General features: G+C 42.1%; 1 protein-coding gene across 4 annotated transcripts in view; it reads left to right on the forward strand.

Moving 5' to 3' along the window:
• The window catches only part of ATXN1 (ataxin 1), a 274,246-nt gene that overhangs the window by 199,266 nt on the left and 60,289 nt on the right, over nucleotides 1-14,691 (forward strand). Inside the window, exon 1 of one of the 4 annotated variants that reach the window (XM_090039242.1) lies at nucleotides 1,886-1,956. The exons of the other annotated variants lie outside the window; for them this stretch is intronic. The gene's annotated coding sequence lies outside the window, so the exon portion shown is untranslated. Of the gene's footprint in view, nucleotides 1-1,885; nucleotides 1,957-14,691 lie in introns of those variants that run through there. 4 annotated transcript variants of the gene reach the window in all.

Genomic DNA, 14,691 nt, shown 5'->3' on the forward strand with positions numbered 1-14,691 from the left:
AAACACTTCCAACAAGTGAGATCTATTAGATTGTGGAATAATCTCCCTAGGGAAGGGGTGGAAGACACGTCACTTGAGACGTTTAAACTAGTTCGAACACAAGACAGAGCTCTCAGGAATGTACCGGAGAGAATGCTCCTGCATAAAAGAGGGGCTGGAGAGAACTGCCTCAGAGGTATTTTTTTCCCCCTCGCTCGATTATCAGGGGGTGCTGCATACAGTTATGATGGCAGGAAATTGCAAGAGGATTTCTGGGAGAGTCGTATTGTAGAATATATTTGAATAGGGATTTCCTTGTGGAAACTCAAAAATCCCTCATTGCTAAGATTTCTGCTTTTGAACAGCTTCTACTTGTGCATGTCTGGAAAAAAAAAATGGAGTGTACAAAATGTTGCCTTACTGTAAAAACTACACAGTGGTAAACTTTTTTATCGTGCTCTTGGAACCGATTCACAGGGTTGTTCTCTGAGTCTGAAGAGAAACTGTTGGCAAGCTGTGTACAGCCATTACAAGTGAGAATGACTGAGCAGAATGAGCTTGCTTTATTCATTCACTTTCCTGACATATGCACTAACCAAGCGATACGTTCTCAAGTTCTAACACTGATTTCCACCAGGGGCTTGGTCTCCAAAATTCCTCAAAGATTTTCCATTTGCTTTTGTCCCCAGACAGCATTACATTAATTTGCTAGAAAGCTACAGTAAACAGAAAAGAAAATTATAAGAAAGGTTTGGTAACAAGCATATCTTTTTTAAGCAACTTAAATTCATGATGCCACATCCCCATGAATTAATCCTTAATGCTGTGTTCTTTTCTAACATAAGAGGGCATGGAAGGGGAATGTCCGTCCCCCATCCCTCCCCCCCACCACACTGGTCGAGATGTCGGGGAGTGTATTTCTGATGTTTATTCTCTCTGCCCAGGGTCAGCCATTCTGGACAAAGCAGGGGGTGATATGTGATATTATCCTGCAGGCTGGCAGATTCCCTGGTTGGGGACTCCCTGGCCTGTGTCCTGAGTATCCCTGACTAATCTTATCATCAAGTGATATCCACATTAGGGAATTTTAGAGGAAAAAATTGCCACACTGGGACTGCTGTCTGTGCAGCTGAACTACTGGCAGTAGTGGTTAAAGTCCAAGGCCTTGATTCAGCAAAAGTTACATCCTTTCTTTATTCCCACTGCTTTTAGTGGAATCCAAGCATGCTGTAAAGGTCGTTCTGTTACACAGGAGACCTTGTGTAGACAGGGCTGTGGTGATTCCCATGGCTGCTTCTGCCAGCCCTTCCTGGCCAGAGTTTGATCTCCAAGGCTCACATGAACTGTCTCTCATATGGAGAAACAGAGTCTGTACTATTGCAAGAACTATCAATCCCTTTAATTTATTGGGTTTTGGAGGAGCACAGGGAAGGGAGCTACAGTTCAAAGAATCCCCCCACTAGGGAAGGGGAGTTGTGCAGCTCCATACTGCCCTCCTCTAAGGCCACTGACTAATTTAGGGGTCGGCAGCACTGCTGCTTCTTCCTACTCCCTGCTCCATGGGTGCAGCTTTCAGCCAGAGGGAAGCTGAGGCAGGGCTGAACAACTTGCAGCTGCACCACACTGCAGCTGGCAGGGGAGGTGGGGTAGAAGTGGTGACAGTGCTGACCCAGCTTCCAGCTGCCCCCGGCTCCCATTCAGCTCCCTCTGGAATGGGGGGCCAGGACAAGTGGCAGCACAGAAGTAGACAAAACCTGCCCATGCTGCTGATGCACCGCTGAAGCCAGCCAGCCCATGCTAGCCCAAAGCCAGGTTGTTCTGGCCCATGGTTTGAAAAGATTATCAGCCCTACGCTGATTGTTACAGCTGGGCTTTGTTTTCCTTTTTCAGGAACCTCTGGGATAAAGCTGTCCCACACAGTAATGGTGTCCAGCTGCCACATAACCATCAGGACAAAGCAAGATGTTTAAAGAAAATGTATGTCAAGGTTTAGCCAAACATTTCTTTCCTTTGCAGGTGGTATTGATCCCATGGTTGTGTTCTGCTAACTTGACTTTATTTCTGATCTATTAAGTGATGGATGGGAACCGTATTTAATCCATTCACATGAAGGATGTTGGCAAACTCAACCAACAGTTGCATGCTATGCAGTTATTGACTTCTCACCTTCTGATTGGCTGAGCTGGTAGGTTGATGCCTTGTGTTTTGTGCTTTCGGCAAAATCAGGCAATGAAGGAAGCAGTTTTTGCCTGAAAATAGTGTTTTAGAGGGTTCATTTTACCTTTAAGAGCAAGCTGCTTTTTGATTGCCTGATTTTTTTAAACTTGCAATCTTTGTGAGAAGTGGCAGTGAATGTGTTTATCAAGGTACTTCTGGTTTCTATGTTTGCAAACCCATTATGGAGGAAAGGTTGGGATTAACTCTCAGGTCTAGTTGTGGCCATGTGTGCATGTGTGGTGTAAAAAATGTTTGTGATTTTCAAAGGAAAAAGAATAGTTGCATTTTGAGCTTCCCTATAAAATAGAAACAGGATTGTTTCAGATTTATTTTGGGGGGGGTTTCTCCCCATTTTCTGACCAGCTGGAGTTTTCAGGCAGCTGTTGTTATTGTTGAATTGTTTTCGTAATACATAATGAGATATATTATCACTTCAAAAAATGGAGTTCAGGAGGGATTGAAAAGTGACAGAAGCAAACACCATATTTCTGGTAATTAGATAGAAACTGTTACTCTTAGTTTCTGATTTGTCCAGCAGAATATAGCCTATTTGGACTGAGGTCTGAAAGAGAGGGCTCCATTTTCTGCAGTCTCTTGAGAGCCCTAAAAGGCAACCCCATCAGTTAAACTGGGACATTTTGCAAATTTTGTCTTTGATGTAAACATTTTAATCAGTAGCAGTTTCTTTATATTTTTAAACTTTAAAAATAAGAAAAAAATGGTTTAAAAGTTTAAATTTGGAGTTTAGCAAATAAAGTCAGTGGCTCTAAACTATTTACAGATGCCTGCAGGGTTGAGAGCAGTTTCCTTAGAAAGCTTTGTAGATGAGTAATTCTCCGTTGGGTTCAAGCTATTTAACTTTATGTTTTGCTCACAAACTCTTTCCTTAGAATCTTCCAATAAGATCATTCATAAGCCAGTGGGTCTGTACGATCTCTGGGTTGTCAGCTTCTTTATTAGTAATTTCTGTTTTAGTTACTTGAATTTCCTTGTGCCTCTTCCACTTTTTGGTATGTTCATTTGAACTTAGGAAAGGGATTATGCTGCTAACCGTCTTACCTTTTGTGATGGGGGATATACTGTACTAGTTTGGGGTGGAGTACTAGTTTTCCATCTAAAAATGAAGTGGAATAAACACTATATTATGTTTGTCTCTTGATGAGTGAATAGTCCCTTGACACATTTGGTAGGCTTCTATTTATTTTTGTTGTTATTAATGAAATAGCTTCTCAGATGCTTTCTGGGAAAAGTAATTACTTTTCAACAGTGACACTGATGTATCATTGTTTTGGGAGATTTCTTAGTAATTTTCTATGGTTATTCTTTTCAGACAGTGTACAGTCTTTTCTCTCTCATGTTCATGTAGGAACCTGGTGAGAATTTGGAGTTTTAGCATTGTAGGTAGGGGAGCTGGAAGCATTGGACCTAATTTTCCTTTTGTTTGTTTGGTTTGGTTTTTTTAAACATTTTTCCCTTTCAGGACTAAGTCCTGTCTTGTCCTGCATAGTGGTGCTGAGGAACAAGAGGGTACATAGAGCTGTTTTTCCTTGCTTGTGGTTCAAGCAGACTGGACCCACATGGAACAGGCACTAATGCTGTTTGAGTGCAAGGGGATGGTTAGCTCATGCTGTGGAATACCATGGCCCACTCATGTTGGGTGGTACGTGGCTGAGGACTCCATATTCAGGTGTCTGTTAGTGTGTAGAGATGCATACTGGGAAGAATATACAATGACAAAGTACCTTTCAGCAGTAGGGAGGTTTACAGTATATTTCACACCTTCCTGCACAAGCAGATTGCCTCAGTTCACTTCTGTTTGGCTTCCACACAGGTGTCAAACTGCATGGCAAGGGAGAATAAAGATTTCATCAATAGAAGCAATACTTCCAGGTTGGAGATGAGACCTGTTGGTGGGGTTAGTATGGGAAAAGTTGGCCTTATGCTGTTTAACAAGTCTCTCAGGGACAAATACAGATCGTTTCAGTGACTAAAGGAGACTGAAAGAGGAAGGGGAGCTTTCATTGTAGGGAAGACAAAGAGAGCAAGCGAGCTCTCTCCCTCTCCTTTAATAGAGGAACAGAGCTCTTCCCTTTCCCCTTCCTTTCTTTCTCTTTCTTTAAATCCTGAAAGGTTTTCATCTCCAGAGCTGTCAAGCAAACATTCTTCTGAGCTCAAAGTCACTTAAAATAGTGCGGGGGGGGAAAAAGAGGAAGATAAAGCAAGAAAGCTGCTTGAGAGAGAAGGTGTATGTGCTCCATTACAGGCCATACTGGGAGAAGAGTAAAAACAAAAGAAATTAACAAATGCTGAGAGTTTCTTTGGATCAGCAATATATTTATTTGTAGATTTAAGAGGCAAAGGAAGTGAGTAACAGAAGAGTTAAAGCCAGGCCTGACATTTGTGGAGAGCGTAGCACCAAGCCTGGGTTCTAACTGTAAAGGTTAAAGGAGACACTGAAATGGATGAGATGATGCTAAGTGTATAAAGGTGCCTAACAGAGCTTTTGGTAGTTCTCTGTAGGACTTGTCAGCTGCACCAAGTAGCTAACATCTGGACAAGAGTACAAAAGGTTCAGGGACATGTCACTGCACTTCGAGAATAAAGAAGTCATGGAACGGTTATAGGAAAAGTAGGCAGAAGTGTAACTAACAAGCTTGAACGGTGATCACGAAAAGGGTAGAATTATTCAGAAGAGGGAAATCCCCCCCAGCATACACAAACTTGTGATGAGTAAAACCATGTTTCTGTGAGCCATAAAATGGTCTCTCTCTTACACATTTGCACACAAACGCTGGTAATTACCAGACTTTTCTCAGAAAAGATAATATTATGCTTAATTTTCTTATTTTATTTAATTGTTCATATTTATTACAAGCATCTCTGGGTTTGTCTGTTATTTTTTTCTTTTGGTTGAATATCAAGGCCTATTTCATAACACCAGTCTATACACTGCTCCCATTGATGTTAGTGAGAAATCTGGACAAACGTAGGAGGTTGAACTCTAGCCCTAATTACATCTCTTTCCTATTTAAAAAAGTATATAGTGCAAAAATATTATCAGAAAGAGCAAAAATGGTTTTTTTTCCCCCCTTTCCATATCCTTTCAGAAATAATACAACCTTTAAATAGGTGGGGGGACATTTGTTTGAGACTCTGTCTTCCGGAAGAGAGACAGATATTATTAGACATGGCAAATGCAGTTCTTAGTTTCATTTTAAAACTTTTCTCTAACTTCTGAAATTAATAACTGTTTGCTTGAGGTGAAACAATAATTCTAAGTCGAACAGTAGCTCTGACATCCAGTGACCCTCACTTAGCTATTAATATCACTGAAAGCCTGCTTGACAGGGTATAAATAGGAGTGGAGGAGGGTGGTGTAATGTAAATGGTGCTCACATGTGAGGAAACAATCTCCATAATTCATCCTGCCCTTTGTGAGTTCTTTAACAGTGGAAATAAGTTGTGTTTGGTGTTCATTTTCTCTTTGGGGCTAACTCAGGGTTCATTGCTAGCTATTTCAGACTTTTCAGTTTCACTGGAGTTAACCCAGATGTACGGTGAGATGAGAAGCAGTTTCTCCCTCTCTCGTCATCAAACTGGTAAACAATTTCAACCAGTTTTATCTTTATGACTTAATGAACAAATCAAATAAAAGCTAAAACTTTGAGAACCTGTTTGCTCTACCCAAGAAATCAAACCAGAAAAAAAAGTAATTAATGACATGGCTGAAATATTTTATAAGTTAGAGTGAAATGTGATTGCCTGGTATCACACTAAATGAGTGGCTAGTTAATTATAGCTAGCACTGAACAGCATGCAACCATGTGGCAAAGTGGTTAGCAAAATCGCTTTTGATTTGAGAAGACAAAGTGGGTTTAGTCCCGGGCTGGGAGGGGTTTGGTTGCCGTGTTTGACTCGAGTGTTAACTGAGTAATCCTCATGGGTTCACCACCTGTCCTGGAGGGGGAAAAGAACCTTGCTGTGATTAAACATGGTAGGTTTGAGACGGCTGTTCACCACCAGCCTTCGGGGAAGGTAATAGCCACCACTCGGTTTGATTTTATGCTGATGTGGTCAGGCTCACTCCCTCCACCCAAGCATCCTCCAGCCTTTCATCCTAGAGGCGGGGCAAGGGAATAGGTGCAAATCCATTGCTGTTTCAAAACAAAACAAAGTGCTTTTGCTTCCTGACAAACTGTCTCCGGTGGCATTTTTCTTTACAGAGGCTGTCTGTGGTGGAGATAGAGGGACTGATTTTTGTTCTTATCCCTTTGTACTGGTAGGACTGTTTGCTAGATGCAGATTAGAGGTAGGAGCTTTTAGGAGTTAGTATTTTAATGCGAGAGAGGAAGAGTGACATTATGACCTGCTTACAAATATGCCTGAAATTGTTTGGATTTCTGCCCACACCAGGGAATGAAATCCTGTTTCCAGGGTATTAATCCAGAAATAGAGACTGACCCTTTTCTTGGGTTCTCACAGTTGCGTGAAACTGAGTGAACAGACGTGAGCGTATCCAGCTATTCAAGATATCCACGCCTTCTCGTTCTTCAGCGGCAGAAACCCTGAATAGTATACAGTTCATTTTAGAATCTGATTAAGTTCAGATTTCTAAAGCATGGTATTTACAAGCTTTCCTGCTAGAAGTGGGGGAAGGAGCTTCTTTCCAAGAAAAAATGTAGGCTGGGTAATCTGACATCATTTAAAGTCACATCACCCTACACCCACCAGAATTCAAAGATAGAGTGGAAACAGCCTAATCTGTTTTCACGGTAACACTAATAACATTTCTCTTGCAGTTGGTTGTGCACTGGCCCCACCCTGACACTGCCACAACTAACATTTCTTGCAGTGACTTTGAAATGTGTTGCCACAGCAAGGTCACTGTTCAGGGACTACAGAAATCCTAACAAGGTAGTTAATGGTGCTTTTTGTTTTCATTATTTCTGATGAATATGTTCTGAAGAAGTCAGAAGGTTTTAACCCTGACTTCCATTGAAAATATCTAGGCATGCTTAATAGAATAGCACTTCATTTGTATGGTGACTAACATATAGTAAAAGACCTTAAGACCCTTTAATGTACAGTTAGTCAAATTGGGGCCTGACGCCAAAGAAAACTGATAGCCAGGAGCTTGTTTCTGGTCTCAAATTTGAAAAAATATGCACTTCTTATGTTGAACAGTCTCTTCCAAGTGCCACAGTTAATAAGCCATGTTGTGTTTTTACTGGAAAAGCATGTTCTTAGCCAAGCATTCTTTGCATTTTTCCCAGGATTTAGTCATAAAATCACTTTAGACATATTGCAAGTATGAAATGTGCACGTATCAGATAAAGGGCAGCGATTTTGTTTTGCTATAAAACTCCATGGAAACATTTTTGTCACCATCCAATACATTATCCCAAGAAACCTGCCCTCTTTCTCTACTAATTGGGTGAGAAAAATCCTGAACCTCAGAGACTTTCCTGACAACCCTTAGTTTCAGCAAAGTGAATCACATGGAGAGTATCTCTATGTGTAGTGTGGGAGACAGGGTCATATGGTGTTTTGCATGTAGTATCAGATATATGGTACACTGTGTAATAGCAGGCCAGTGTACACATGTAGCCATTCGCTCCTGGATTCATAACTAGATGCAAAAAAAAAAGAAAAGATGAGAAGCATAAAAACCTGCTGAACTATTTTAGGAATTTATTTCAATAAATGATTTACGCAAGCAAGAAAACCCTCTGGCACAATAGGCAGGCTCACCCCTTCCAGGAGGAGGCTGAATCTCACAGCACACTAACAGCCCCCTCTGGCTGATTTTGACAGCATTCTTGCTTAGCTCTGGAGGAAGCTGCAGCCCAGCTCAGCTTGGCTGGAGATAAGCACCTGAGAAGGGGAGGAATGAATGGGGGGCAGTAGGAGGTTTCTGGAGAGAACTGCTACTAATGCTAAGAGTCAAAAGATTTAAAAAGGACAGGCTGAGCGTCTTTATTATATATGGTATAACAGCTGTCTAGCTATTAGATACACAGATACATGCACATACACATAGACAATCTATCCCTAATGTGCATATACTAATTCTGGAGGCTGCCTGCTTTCAGAATAAAAAGGTATGTGAGCAACACTGAGAACTTTTTAACAGCAATAAGATGAGATGTGTGTGTCTTATGGGGATGTGCAGTAAAGATGGACTCAGTGTGTGTGTGCGTGCATGCGCACACAAATGCATGCACACATGCAAGCACATTTCCCAGGTTGAGAGTGCAAAGCAGAGCTACAGGGCATAGAAAAAAAGTATAGGGCATAAGGGAGAGCTATCTGACCCTAAATCCACCTCAACCCGATCAAAGAAGCATATTCAAAAGCCATCTGCTATTCTTCCCTCCCACCCCTCTTTATCAGAGCAGCCTCCATGTACCAGGCTGCAGGCTGAGACAGCAGCCGCCCACCTAAGCTTCTTTTCTTTGCACCCGTGTCAGCTGTGAGAGCACGTGAATTTCCAGTGATGACACCTCCCCAGCCTGAAGCAGCATGCAAGATAGTCAAGAGGCTGAGCAAGGAGAGATGGAGGTAACTGTGCCTGCACATGGCACAAGGGAACAGTGTGGGAGTTGGGAGGCAGCAGATACAACTCTATCCAGAAAGGGTCAGGAACCATAAGGTGTTTCTGAGCCTCACTATAACTATATTATATTTGTCTCCTGCCCACGGTGAGTAATATTTTTTGACAGATGAGTAAAATGTCATCATTGCTATTTTCATTCTTAATCGTCTTGGGGAAAGAGGAGCAAATTGATTCTGGGGCGTGGGCTGGTGCATCTTTGTGATTTCTGCAACTGTGTATTACGGTGGATCACATGGTGTAATCTCTCCCAGGGTAAACTTGATCTGATCTATCTGACTCTAGAGTGAGTTTTAGAAGCAACTGATTACATGCTGAAAAGTGAGGTTTGCATAGGAAAGGATGGTACTGAGTTCAGCTAAGGAAAGCCATGCTAACAAATACCGTCCATGTCAATAGCTTTGACCCTAATCTTTCCTTTCTTCCTTTCCCACCTAAAATTTCTTTTATGTTCTTGTAGCAGGCCAGGGTGATGCATCCCCAGGAGACAGGCCACCTTCAGGTCCTGACCCACTGAAATATGATAGAGCCTTGGGGACGCTTGTGCGATGGGGCCCAGTTACGAAGGGTCTTGTTCTGCCCTGGCGCTGTGTAACTTCCCTCAGTCCCTGGAAGCCTGGCAGTAGATTTGCACTCCAGGGTCTCCCCAGCTGGTGCTTCCCCCAGAGCATCCTTGTTTCTAGCTGTATTAACTTTCTTGGCTAACTGTGACTCCAAGGAAGGAACAGAGATTCTGTCTTTCAGCCAGATATTCCTGGCTTGCTTGCTCCTTCCTAGCCCTCTTCCTTCCTGCCCACTTCCCCTAGGTAGATTCCTCACCATCCAGAGATACTTCCACCAGGAACAGTAACAGAGCCAGTTGACCACTATTCCATGTAAGGAGTGAGGCAGGGAGGGGCTCAAGGTGCATGCTGTCTCCTCCATACTCACCTCCGACATGCTTGGGCTTGCTGACCAAATGAAGTCAGAGTAAACAGTAGCCTTGAGAACGTCAGGGCAAGAATGATTCTAACTGGGCCTGCTTTTTTGGGGACTTGCAGTAAAGATGAACTGGGTGTGTGAGTTCATATGTGGGTTACCAGGAGTATCAGATTGCATTCAAGCTGGATCAGACTAAATTGAGTTTTTGCTTATTATATAAATAGACCCATGAATGTGTTTATTAGTTTTAGTATCCAAAATATTTGACTGCTTTTCCTTTTTTGGCAACTTGACATTTTTTGCTTGTGCATAGTGTAGTAGTTGTCATAAAGGAGGAACTTTACTCCTCAGTTATCTTACCAAATGTTGTTTTCCGTTGTACCTAATCAATCTGGTCATATTACCAAGAGCAACATCACCACCAGCCAATCAAGTAGCTGGAAAGTCTGCATGCCATGATTTGTAGCAGGGCACAAAGCTCCCTTTCATAGGTTTGGCTGGCAGGATTGCTGTGCATTCTGAGGTCATAGTATTGATAACGTAGAACGTTGAAAAGTATCAAGAATTTTAGTCTGAACATATTCTTAAAATTGATATTTTTGTACCGTTCCTTCTGTTATAATGGTTTTACAGCTGTGTAATTTGACTGAATTTAAAAGCTAGAACCAGCGTATGTTAATGGAAATGAGGACAGCATTGTGTTGCTTCTTCTGAGGCAAAGAATTAAAATCTTAACATCAGCAGTTATATAATTTAAACAGGAACACACATGCACATGCACGCACTTACATTCTCTCAAGCAAGGACTGTAAATGCTTTATATTATAACCCTGCTCACCTATCAAATCCAAATATTTTAATCTTGGGGGCAAAACTGGCAGGATTTTTAGAGACTTTCTCAAGCAAGGTTGTAAATGTTTGCTACATTATTCTTTTCTTTGCTTCAGCCACCAACAAATAAAAAAAACCTGCCATACATTGTGTGCCTCAGAGCAGCTTTTTCTTTCTTGTCTGAGGTTCATATTTTCAAAAGCAGCCTTCACATGATTGCTTCATTGCAAGCACATTTATTCTTTTTGCTAAAGTTTTGTTCAGGTATTTATTTCAGTTCAATCTTTTGCGCTGTGAAATCATAGTGAATTGTATCCATGGTATTAGGGATCATTTTTGCACTTTTTAGTACATAAAATACCATAGGGCATTTTATAATATAATTATATTAAAAGACTTTAGTGAAATTATGAAGCAACACAGTTTCATTGGTGTTGAATTACTTAGGTTCATACTGCCCATGGAGGAAATATCAGTCAGTCAAAGAATTTTTTTGTGCATCTGTAAACTCACAATAAAGGCAAACATTATTTTCTGCATAAAAAGGGTTGTGGTACCTTAAACTGCATATTAATCTTATATTACCTAATTAAGCTACCTTGACCAACATTTTCAAACTTAAAAACCTCATGTTCAAAGGTGCTGAGCAACTGCAACTCTCCTTAAAGTCATTGGGTGTGGCAGCTGCTCATGTCATCAGACCACCTTTTTTTTGTTTTGTGCCTAAATATCGTTTTAGGAGCACAAGGCCTGAAGATGTTAGCCCTTGCATGCTTGTGCTATAGTTGGGATCCTTTGTTGTTAGTCTGGATTCTTCACACACAAACCAAGGGGAAGATTTTTGGCATGTGCACATGAAAAGAGGCGCTACCTTAAACTACTTGAGTAGATTTCAGATTGTTTGAGGCCCTGGAAATACATGCCAGAAGCCAGGAGATCTGAATTTTATTCTTGGGAGCCCTGGACAAAGACCACTGTTCCCCCAAGAGATATTTAGTCTCTTGCCAGCACCCCTTGCTGTCCTATATCTCCTACTGTAGTGCAGATTACAAGGGTGACCTAGCTAGTTGAAATTAGTGGAGAAACCAGGGGTGAATTGGCCCATTTTATAGGAGACAGCTGAATGCTAGTCACTGTTCATGTTACCTTGGGAAGGCTATATGCAGAAGAGTTGAGTTGACGATTAGGCAGGAGGTGACATCTTTTGTTCTTCAGTTGGTGATATGGCACCCTAAGGCTCCTATGTTGGTGACTTTCTGATTTTGACCAATGTGATTTGCAGTATTTTTTGTCATTTGCAAAACTGTCTTTTAAGCATAACCCATACCAGAGACAAGCTAAGCGTGTCATATTGTCTCAGTAATGTAAAAGCTCAGTATGCTCTCTCTGGTTAGATGGACTAGAGCACTACTTCTCAACCAGGATGCTATGGCACCAGGGGGAGGCCTTGAGATCCTTTCAAGGGTGCAGAAGGGTGCCACTCAATACAAACATGATTCACAAGATAAACCCAATGGGTGTGTCCAGATGAGTGTAGAGATTTGTTTCCCCAGGGACAAGTAGCAGTGGCACACCTCGTACTGCTGCTACTTGTCCTTGGGGAATGCCTATGCCATGTGTGCTCTGGCGTGCAGCAGGCTACCCTGGGTGGGGTAAGAGAGGCTGGGGCCACAGCCTTACCTGGCCTGGGGGCTTCCCACAGTTGCAGCCATGGCAGAAATCTTGGTTGGCATCTGGAGTGTGGCTCTGGCCATCCAGGCTGCAGTTTTGGGCCATGCACACTGCTGCCATTGCGTTGCCCCACTTTTTTTTGGCATGGTTTTTTTTTTTTTTTTTTACCCCAGGGTCCAGAAACCCTTCCCCCCCTCCCCTCCATGCTGCAAGGTAGTAGTGCGGGGATTGCCTGTGCATGCAGTGTGATGCCGCAGATGGGTCTGCAGTGCAACATATTGCACATCCGCACTTGTCTGGATGGAGCCAATGATTTCAAATAAGAATTCCTAGTGTCAAAAACTTTCTGACCTGTTGTGATCATTATGGGTTCTTTGCAACAAAGAAATTGCTGTATTATTTTTCCATAGTCAAAAAATGAGTGAGAACAAAGAGCTGGAATTTTCTGAAGCATGCTTTGACCCTGCAAAGGGATGCTTTGGGCCTAAAAAGGATGTGAACCACTAGACTAGAGAAACCATTCAGCCCACTGGAATGCAGGAGTGGTGAGTCATTCAGCACATATACACAGGAGACCATATTTCATATTAAAGGTGATAGAACAGTGGTCTTGTCTACATGTGCATTTACGCTGGCTTAAATTTACTGTGCAGTAAGTGGGAATAGGGCAGCATCTACACATGCAGGCAACCCAGGACTAAATTTATTCCCAGATCAGAGCAACCGGCCATGTGCCCTTGTGGCCACCAGGGGGAGCTCCAGCCTCCAGCCACATGGCTGCCAGCCCTTGGGACTAACTTTAGTCCCAAACTGAAGTCAGGAGAGGCTGTCAGCCAAGAGCCCTGGGCTCAGGCCAGCCCCCTAGTGGCTGGGTAGCCCCAGCCAGGAGGCACCCTGGGTTACTGCCCAGTAATGCATGTACACATGCAGTAACTAATCAAGCATAACTTCGATACCTGCATGATGCAGGTATCAAATTTATGCTCAAATTGGTGTAAGTTGTCATATTTACTGCACAGTACAGGTGTGCACGTGTAGACGTGCACACCTGTACTGCGCAATAATTTTGGTTACTGTGCAGTAAATGCATACATGTGGACCCACCCAGTGACTACCAGATGCATGTGTCTAACAGTCAGGCAGCTCCACATCTTAGGAGCAGCTCATCTAAGCAATGAGCAGATGCTTTGTACAAGCCACAAGTGGAGTTTCCATGCCATTGCCCAGCAGTGAAGTATGAGATAACATGACACAAGGATTAATTTCCTAGTCAATGACGGGTATGGGCAGATGACACAAATTATAGCAAAACCCTTTTTACATCTGGTACAGGCGATTTGTCTTGTATATGATGATCTGAAATGGCTACAAGACCTGTTTATTAATGCAGGATAAATTTGGTTATAGCACTGGGATTAGTTTGAATGTATCATGTTGTATAGAATTTCTACCTGGGAGTCAGCATGCTTAGCTCCATCTCACATACAGAATGCACTTTCAGGGATGAGTGTGTGGCATTGATTGATTTCAGGGGAAAAATCCTCTAGGAGTTGTGGAATAATTGCATTTCCTGGATGGCTTTTTATAACCTACTCAGGGTAATTGAAGACCAGTGTACATGGTCATACATCCATTCAGGCTCCTGAACACCTATGGCAGGTGTGCTTACACATATAAGTTATTCTTGCTGGGACTGACATTGACTTACGGGCCTATAACATGGCTGAAGTCTGCCTGTCTCTGCACTGATTAATCAGAGTTTGTGTAGGACCCTCTTGTTTTTGCCCTTGCAGTGTCCCTTTTTTGCAGTGTGTGCCCTCTCCCATAGCTCTGTCACACAGGCAAAATGGGTTCCAATTATGGTCAAATTGTACGAAGGCAAAGCCATACATTACACACATACTCTAATCTCCTTTTTCTGAAGACAGGGTTGGAAGATCTGAGGGCAAAATTCAACACAAAATGCTTACACTGGAAAAGAAAATACATATTTTTTGCTTCACTTACCCATGAGCATTTTCTTAAAAATACTGAAAGAACTGTTTTAATGAAGCAGAAAAATTGATTGTCTTTTGCCAGGAGGGATCTTCTTCAATCTTTCAATATTAAAGACTTCTTGAGAACTACAAGAAGAATATCTTCTTGAATCATTTACATTTTCTCCTTTTTGCTGGCTTATGTAACCATGCAGAAAATCTAATAATAAGTGTGCTATTAGTATCTAGCGTGGCGCCTTCTGCAAGCTGAGGTGTCATATTATTCCAAATAACAGTGGTGAAATGTTAGACTCGTAGAGTTTCAGTGCGTGACTTATTTGAGTAACCTTTATCGAAAAATCTTAGTCTAATTGAACTGGTCCTTGCCTCTTGTTTTACTGCTCTGTTTTACAGTTACAGAAGAGACTAGTGTTGCTGCTTGCTTTTGTTTCAGTAACGTGGGAGTGATGCGAGTGGTGAGGA

Source organism: Crocodylus siamensis, chromosome 3, assembly GCF_052110815.1.
Source record: "Crocodylus siamensis isolate JL-2025a chromosome 3, ASM5211081v1, whole genome shotgun sequence".
NCBI lineage: Eukaryota > Metazoa > Chordata > Crocodylia > Crocodylidae > Crocodylus > Crocodylus siamensis.